Source organism: Capra hircus, chromosome 16 (assembly GCF_001704415.2).
Source record: "Capra hircus breed San Clemente chromosome 16, ASM170441v1, whole genome shotgun sequence".
Lineage (NCBI taxonomy): Eukaryota > Metazoa > Chordata > Mammalia > Artiodactyla > Bovidae > Capra > Capra hircus.
The window spans coordinates 7743830-7751624 of record NC_030823.1 but is presented as its reverse complement, the minus strand read 5'-3'; the positions used below and the strand labels follow the sequence as shown (position 1 = coordinate 7751624).

At 38.2% G+C, this 7795-nt stretch overlaps 1 pseudogene; it reads left to right on the top strand.

Moving 5' to 3' along the window:
- On the top strand, positions 2790-3442 carry LOC102188613 (annotated as a pseudogene).

The following is a 7795-nucleotide window of genomic DNA, read 5'->3' as shown; positions in this document are numbered from 1 at the left end:
ATAAAGGTAAACAGATGCTTATCATAAGATCCAGCAATTTTACTCCTAGCCATTTACTCAAAGGAAATAAAAACATGCCTAGATAATATACAAAATCTAGAAGCAAGCATACAAACCCATAAGTGGTAAATGCACAAAGAAATTCTAGGAATGCAAATCTAAACTACAATGATTTTATCACCTCACACTGGTCAGAATGGCCATCATCAAAAATCTACAAACAATAAATGCTGGAGAGGGTGTAGATAAAAGCGAACCTTCTTGCACTGTTGGGGGGAATGTAAATTGATACAGCTACTATGGAAGATGGTATGGAGTTTCCTTAAAAATACTAGGAATAAAACCACCATATGACCCAGTGATCTCACTCCTAGGCATATACCCTAAGGGAACCAAAATCGAAAAAGACACATGTACTCCAGTGTTCCCTGCAGCATTATTTATCATAGCTAAAACATTGAAGCAACTTAGATGTCCATCCACAGATGAATGGATAAAGCAGCTGTAGTATATATACACAATGGAGTATTACTCAGCCATAAAAAGGAACACATTTGAGTCAGATCTAATGAGTGGATGAACCTAGAGCCTATTATACAGACTGAAGTAAGTCAGAAAGAGAAAGATAAATATCATATACTAACACCTATATATACAGAATCTAGAAAAATGGTACCGAAGACTTTATTTGCAGGACAGCAATGGAGAAACAGATATAGAAAACAGATTTATGGACATGGGAAGAGGGGAGAAGCGGGTGAGATGTATGCAGAGAGTAAAGTGGAAACTTACATTATCATATGTAAAATAGATAGCCAAAGGGAATTTGCTCTATGGCTCAGGAAACTCAAACAGGGGCTCTGTATCAGCTTAGAGGGGTGGGATGGGAGGGAGATGAGAGGGAGGTTCAGGAGGAAGAGGATATATGTATCCCTATGGCTGATTTCTTCATGTTGAGGTTTGACAGAAAAAACCAAAATTCTGTAGAGCAATGATCCTTCAATTAAAACATGAGTAAATTTAAAAAAAAATTCTAGGATAGTCATACATTGAAATAACACTCAGAAACAAAAGGAAATGCAGTGCTAACACATGGAATAGCCTGGATGATTTTCATACCAGTATGCCAAGTTAAGAGTCAAATACAAGAGATCATATTCTGTATAAAGAAGGAAGGAAAGTCCCTCAGTCGTGTCCGACTCTTTGCGACCCCATGGACTGTAGCCTACCAGGCTTCTCAGTCCATTGGATTTTCCAGGCAAGAGTACTGGAGTGGGTTACCATTTCCTTCTCCAGGGGATCTTCCCGACCCAGGGATCGAACCCGGGTCTCCCGCATTGCAGGCAGACACTTTACCCACTGAGCCACCAGGGATATGATTCCAAATATTTGCAGTTCATAAAATAAAAGTAAACTTGAATGTAGACAAAGCAGGCAAGAGAATTTCAGCTGAGCTTTTTAAAATCCTAAAAGGTGATGCTTTTCAAGTGCTACATGCAATATGTCACCAAATTTGGAAAACTCAGCAGTGGCTGAAGGACTGGAAAAGGTCAGTTCCAATCCTAAAGAATTCCAATCCCAAAGAAGGGCAATGCCAAAGAATGTTCAAACTACCACACAATTGCACTCATTTCACATACTAGCCAAGAAATGCTCAAAATCCTTCAAGTTAGGCTTCAGTAGACCATGAACAGAGAACTTCCACAGGTACCGGCAGAATTTAGAAAAGCCAGAGGAACCAGACATCAAATTGCCAATGTTTGTTGGATCATAAAGAAAGCAAGGGAATTAAAAAAAAAAAAAAAAGACTAGATCTAGTTTTGCTTCATTGACTAAGCTAAAGCCTTTGACTACATGGATCATAATGAACTGTGGAAAATTCTTAAAGAGATGGGAATGCCAGATCCCATTACCTGTCTCTTGAGAAACCTATATGCAGGTAACCGTTGTCCAACAGGTAGCGGCTGGAGCGGCAGCGTTGGTAGTTCACAGCTCAGAGGCGACGCCACAGGGCGGTGGCGGCCATAGCAGCAGCAGCAGGAGCAGCACTATCTAGACGGCCTCGGACACACGCCGCTGCCGGGCAAGCTGGGTGTCCGCTCAGAGGCTGGTGGGGAGTCGCCGGCGCTGCCGCTGCTGCTGCCGCCGCCGCCAACATTCAATGCCCAGGCCTCAGCTCAGCAGCGTTTTTGTTGCAATATACATTGCATAGTTATGGCGATTCTGAGCGCGAGGGCAGACTTCTGCCAGGCTCAACACGGCGTTTCCGCTGACAAGTGAGCTTGGAGGTTCTATGTGTCATAATTACTATCGCCTTGAAGACTCTGGACACCCAGATTGATCTCAGAAATAGTTGGATTTTTTTTTTTTTTTTGCAAACATATTTATTTTAATGACTCCAGTAAAATTAAGCATCAAGCAAACAAAAGTGGAGAGCGACCTACGCTTTTAACTTGTCTCACTAGTGCCTAAATGTAGTGAAGGTTGCGTAAGCGTTGTATGTAGTTGTTGTTGTTGTTTTCTGTAGTCTTATGGTATCCATCAGCAGACATTGAGGCCCAGGTTGAATTTGGATTCAAGCAGATTCTAAATACTTCTGCTTATCTGCTTATCTTAAAGAGAGAAGTTTCTGAAAGAATAAGCTAGTTGAATAGAAAACTGATTTAGGCATTTTAGTGGTCTTTTTAATCTTTTCTGCTGTGAAACATTTCAAGATTTATTCATTTTTTATTTTCTTTTTTTTCATTTTCACCATCACACACACACGGTCACACTTTTTATTTGCCATAATGAACTGTCCAGCCCTTGTGGAGATCTCCTATGAGAACATGAGTTTTCTGATAACCCACAACACTACCAATGCTACCCTCAACAAGTTTGTTTATAGAGGAACTTAAAAAATATGAAGTGACAACTTTGGCTTGAGTTTATGATGCTACATATTGAAAAAGAAGGAAATCCGCGTTCTAGATTGGCCTTTTGACGGTGGAGCACCACCCGCTAGCAGATGACTGGCTAAGTCTGCTGCTGCTGCTATGTCACTTCAGTGTGTCCGACTCTGTGTGACTCCATAGACAGCAGCCCACCAGTCTCCCCCGTCGCTGGGATTTTCCAGGCAAGAGTACTGGAGAGGAGTGCCATTGCCTTCTCCGTTGGCTAAGCCTACTAAAGCCAAATATCCTGAAGAACAAGGTTGCTGTGCTGTCGTTCACTGTGTTTCAGGATTGGGAAGGGCACCTGTACCAGTTGCACTTGCTTTGATTGAATGTGGAATGTTGAACGAAGTACACATGTGGAATGAAGATGCAGTTCAATTTATAAGATAAAAAAAAAAAAAAGAAGGGGAACATTCAATTCCAAACAGCTGCTTTACCTGGAGAAATACCAACCTAAGATGTGATTATGCTTCAGAGATGCCAACAGGCATTACTGTGTTCAGTAAAAATAAATATATACAAAAGCTGATTTGACTTAGAGGGAACTCTTGGTACCTGGAAAAGTGAATCTGGAATCTTAACTGTGTCATCAAAGTAGTGATGGATTCAGTACTCCTCAACCACTCAGTTAAAGATTGGAAAAAACACAAACATAAATCCCTCTATAAGTGAATTAAATGTTTAAGAAAAGAAAAAAAAAAAGCAATAGTTACAACTGGACATGGAAAAACAGACTGGTTCAAAATTGAGAAAGGAGTATGTCAAGTCTATATACTGTTACCTTGCTTATTTAACTTACACAAAGTGCATCATGGGAAATGCCAGGCTGGGTGAATCCCAAGCTGGAATCAAGTTTGCCAGAAGAAATATCAGTAGCCTCAGATGATATCACTCTAATGGCAGAAATTGAAGAGAAACTATAGAGCCTCTTGATGAGGGTGAAAGAGGAGAGTGAGAAAGCTGGCTTAAAACTCAACATTCAAAAAACTAAGATCGCTGCAACCGGTCCCATCACTTCATGACAAATAGATGAGGAAAAGGTGGAAGCAGTGACAGATTTTATTTTCTTGTGCTCCAGAATCACTGTGGACAGTGACTGCTGCCATGAAATTAAAAGATCCTGGTTCCTTGGAACAGAAGCTATGACAAACCTAGACAGAGTATTACAAAGCAAAGACATCATTTTGTTGGCAAAGGCCCATATAAGCAAACACTATGGTTTTTTTTTCCAGTAATCACATAGAGATGTGAAAGTTGGACCATAAAGAAGGCTGAGCGCTGGAGAATTGATGTCTTTGAATTGTGGTGCTGGAGAAGACTCTTGAGAGTCCTTCAAGGAGATCAGATTAGTCAATCCTAAATGATACTAACCCTGAATACTCATTAGAAGGAGTGATGCTGAAGCTCTGATACTTTGGCCACCTGATGTGAAGAGCCAACTCACTGGAAAAGATCCTGATGCTGGGAAGGATTGAAGGTGGGAGGAGAAGAGGTTGGCAAAGGATGAGATGGTTATATAGCATCTCCAACTCAATGGATATGAATTTGAGCAAACTCTAGGAGATATTGGAGGGCAGGGGAGCTTGGCGTGCTGCAATCATGCAGACATGACTTAATGACTGAAAAACAAGGTAGAATAGAGAATTCCTGTGGTTGGGAGTGGGTATAATAAGAAAGTAAAAAACTCTATGATGAGGAAAAGGCTCTACTGCAGTTATACAGCTATAAACAATTACAGTAGTTCAAAATTTACTTAAATTGAGTAAATTTGATTGCATGTAAGTAAGAATTTAATGAAAAAAATCATCCTATCTAAACTTCTTAATCGGAGAAGGCAATGGCACCCCACTCCAGTACTCTTGCCTGGAAAATCCCATGGGCAGAGGAGCCTGGTAGGCTGCAGTCCATGGGGTCGCTAAGGGTCGGACACGACTGACCGACTTCACTTTCACTTCTCACTTTCATGCATTGAAGAAGGAAAGGGCAACCCACTCCAGTGTTCTTGCCTGGAGAATCCCAGGGACGGGGGAGCCTGGTGGGCTACCGTCTATGGGGTCGCACAGAGTCGGACACGACTGAAGTGACTTAGCAGCAGCAGCAGCAAGCTTCTCAATAGTCATATAATTAAGAAAATGAGTGAATGCAACTATGCATGTTTTATGCCCTTTTGTTACATGACCACCCGTCCCCCATAATGTCTCCAGGTAACCACTGATCTGCTTTCTAGCCTTATAGATCAATAGGTATTATTTTATAACTCTATATAGATAGAATGCATTCTAGTTTTTCCTGGTTTCTTTCATTCAGCATAAATTTTGAGATTTTTTTATAGTTGAATTTGTAAAAAAAAAAATTGTGTTCCTTTGTATTGCTGAGAAATATCCCAGTGGTATCTATACCAAAGTTTATTAATTTATTCATTTTTTGATGGACATTTGTATAGTTTATAGTTGTTGTTGTTCAGTTGCCCAGTCATGCCAGACTCTTTGCAGCCCCATGGACAGCAGCAGGCCAGGATTCTCTGTCCCTCAGTATCTCCCAAAGTTTGCCCATATTCATGTCCATTGCATTGGTTTTGCCATCCAGCTATCTCATCCTCTAATGATCTCTTCTCCTTCTGCCCTCAATCTGTCCCAGCATCAGGGACTTTTCCAATGAGTCAGCTGTTTGCATCAAATGACCAAAATACCGGAGTTTCAGCTTCAGGATCAGCCCTTTGAATGAGTATTCAGGATTGATTTCCCTTAAGATTGACTGGTTTGATCTCCTTGATGTCCAAGGGATTCTCAGGAGTCTTCTCCAGCGCCACAGTTCAAAGACATCAATTCTAAAGCTTTATGAATGTTTGTACAAATCTTCGTGTCTTCTTTTCCATTATAAATACCTAGGCATTGAATGACTGGAATATATGCATGTTTTAAATTTTAAAGAAATTATCATCCTGTCTTAAAAAAAAAACTCTTCAATTTTTATTTGTGTTGTGTGGTAAGTTGCTTCAGTTGTGTCTGACTCTTTGTGACACTGTGGAATGTAGCCCAGCAGACTCCTCTGTCCATGGGATTCTCCAGGCAAGAATACTGAAGTGGGTAGTCATGCCCTTCTCCAGGGATCTTGCCAACCCAGGAATTAAACCCACGTCTCTTATGTCTCCTGTGTTGGCCCATGGGTTATTTACCACTAGTGCCATCTGTGTATTTCTGTTAGCAGTATATAAAAGTACTAGTCCACATCTTTAAAAACTTGGTATGTTCATTCTAAATGAATTTCTTCAAGTACTTTTGTCTTCTGAAAATTGACATTGTTGTGAAGATTAAATAAGATAATGTTTTAAACATGCATAGTATATCTGAATTCAGTAAATAATAGGTTATGTCAATCACTGTTCTTGTTAACTATTTTTTAAAAAATTTCAGCACCAACCTGAATCAATGCAAACACACATAAAAGTATTTTAATACGTTAATAATGAACTATAAGAAAGAAATCAAGAAAATATTCCCTTTAAAATTACATTTAAAGAAATAAATATACCTGGGAATATACTTAAACAAGTAGGTGTAAGACCCATACTCTGAAAAGTTTGAAAACCTGATGAAGAAAATTAAAAATCATGTAAAGAAATAGATATCCTTAATTCACGGACTGGAAGAATTAATGTTGTTAAGATATTCATACTAACGAATCTCTAGATTCAGTGAAGTCTCTATCAAAATAACAGGTGATATTACCTATCCGCAGAGAACATTTGACAAAATCTGCAGACATTTTTTATTATTACAACAAACCATAGCTTGCTAAATATCCTACAATGCCCAGGACAGCTCTCCACAACAAAGAATCATCTGGTCCCAATTAAGAATAGCACTGAAGCTGAAAAGATATCTTCAAAATAAATGTTTTAAGATTAGTTTCAAAACATGAGACACAAGTAAAAATTAAAAAGAGGTACTACATTAAGATACTATTTAATATAATAAGGATAATCTCAATCAGAATTCCTGGTCATATAGTCAATGAATCACAAATACTTGGGGAAAGAAGATATGAAGCAAAACTATCGGATTACATACCTTATGTTACATGCCTCAGATTAAATTACCTGAGATTTTGGAGTTGCTAATACAGCCTTAAAAATGACAGAAAGGCAAAATATAATAAATACATTTAAATTTTTAAAGTGCTACTTGTAGTAAAATACCTGGCACTGTTATTATATCATAGCTATGGCAAAAAATATTAAAAATTGGATATAAACTAAAGTTAAAAGAGAGTTTTTAAAAAGATACAGGTTTAAATGAATGCAGAGACAAAATATGTATGCTGTAAATATAACTACAGTTAGAAACAAATTCAAATATATACTCCTTATAGTAAGATTTTTTTAAAAATCAAAGATAATTGTAAAACTTAAAGTAGTGTCCAAAGTTAAGTAAATGAAAAGAGAAAGAAATCCTGGATCCTATGTATTTCAATTATGTATAATTCAAAGAACAAAAGCACCCAGAAAGACCATGCAAGATGATTTGTGTAAAGATTTTAAAATTTTCAATACAGATGAATCTATAACAGTCACTTAGATATAAAAAATGAAAAAAAAATTGTACAAAAAAGTGATAGAGCATAACAGTAATTATGAAACAACTTACCATGTGAGTGATATAAGAAAGGTTGAAGTCAAATGACAAATATAAAAATTATCACAGCTAAGCTGAGGAAAGGCTAACTAAATAAAAAGAGAACATGTGTAAATAATTATATGATATATAAAGTTATTGGTTGTTGTTCAGTCGCTTTGTGACCCAATAGGTGACAGCACACCAGGCTTCCCAGTCGTTCAGGCTCTCGGAGGTTGCACAAAT